The sequence below is a fragment of the Brassica oleracea genome, chromosome C7 (genome assembly GCF_000695525.1).
Source record: "Brassica oleracea var. oleracea cultivar TO1000 chromosome C7, BOL, whole genome shotgun sequence".
Lineage (NCBI taxonomy): Eukaryota > Viridiplantae > Streptophyta > Magnoliopsida > Brassicales > Brassicaceae > Brassica > Brassica oleracea.
The window spans coordinates 9816435-9818213 of record NC_027754.1 but is presented as its reverse complement, the minus strand read 5'-3'; positions in this window follow the sequence as shown (position 1 = coordinate 9818213).

Here is a 1779-nt window from a genome sequence, read left to right as displayed (position 1 = left end):
TGGGGAGCTCCGGTCTTATTTGTCAAGAAGAAGGATGGTAGCATGCGGCTTTGCATTGATTATCGAGGAATCAACAATATCACCATCAAAGATAAGTATCCTCTTCCGAGGATAGACGAGTTGTTGGATCAGCTAAGGGGAGCAAGTTGGTTTTAAAAGATCGACTTGGCGTCGGGCTATCATCAGATTCCAATTTCAGAAGGTGATGTCATGAAGACTGCGTTTAGAACTCGTTATGGACAATACAAGTTCGTCGTAATGCCTTTTGGCCTTACTAACGCACCAGCGGCTTTCAAGAGATTGATGAATGAAGTCTTCCACGATTATCTCGACAAGTTCGTGATAATCTTCATCGATGACATTTTAATATATTCCAAGACAGATGTTGAGCACAACGCACACTTGAAGCTAGTGTTGCAACGGTTAAGGAACCAAAAGTTGTTTGCCAAGTTCAGCAAGTGTTCTTTCTGGAAAAAAGAGATCGGGTTCTTGGTCCACCGAGTGTCTGGAGAAGGAGTTTCCGTAGATTCTGAAAAGGTGAAAGCCATTGAGGAATGGCAAAGACCATCAACGGTAACCGAGGTAAGAAGTTTCCTCTGGTTAGCCGGGTATTATCGAAAGTTCGTCAAGAACTTTTCTTCGATCGCTAAGCTCCTGACGAAGTTGACTGGCAAAGGAGTTCCATTCATCTGGGGAAAAGAAATGGAGGAAGCATTTCAGAGACTAAAGAAAGCTTTGACCACAACACCGGTATTGGCATTACCTGAACAAGGTAAACCTTACACTGTGTACGCAGATGCTTCTAGGGTTGGGTTGGGTTGTGTGTTGATGCAGGAAGGCAAAGTAATTGCTTATGCATTAAGGCAAATCAGGAAGCATGAAGAGAACTACCCAACACACGATTTAAAAATGGCGGCAGTGGTGTTTGCGTTAAGGTTTTGGAGATCTTACTTATATGGAGAAGTCGTGGAAGTATTCACAGATCATAAGAGTCTCAAGTACTTGTTCACACAGCCTGATTTGAACCTCCGACAAAGGCTATGGATGTAGTTTGTGGCAGATTACGAGCTGAAGATTCAATATCATCCAGGCAAAGCTAATGTGGTCGCAGATGCACTAAGTCGTAGAAAGTTGACATCTGATGTTGGAAAGGAAGTGGAAGCGTTATCAAGTGAACTCAAGTTGATGACTTTATGGGAAATTGAAGGGGAGCCAAGTGAGTTTTTAGGCATACGTACCGTAAACCAGGCATGTTTACTCGCACGGATCAGACAGGAGCAACAACGTGATGAAAAGTTAAAAGGGATCATCACAGAAGTTAAAAGTCAAGAAGCTCCAAACGCAAGTGGCTATCATGTGGCGGCAGATGATACACTATTACTTAATGGGAGGATATCAGTACCACATGGAGAAGGGGTACAAGATGAGATTTTGAAGTCGGCGCATCACTCGTTACTCAATATCCATCCCGAGAGTACGAAAATGTACCGAGATATCCGAAGGTATTATCATTGGCTAGGAATAAAGAAATCAGTGGCGCGATGGGTGGCTCAATGTCAAACTTGTCAACAAGTCAAAGTCGAGCATCATATTCCAGGAGGGTTGTTACAAAGCTTACCAGTACCTCAGTGGAAATGAGATTCCATATCCATGGAATTCATCACTGGGTTACCCCTGGCTCGAGGTAGATCAAATAACGCAATATGGGTGATTGTTGACAGACTGACGAAGGTGGCACACTTGTTACCTATGAAGGAAACCGAAAAGGTAGAAGTATTA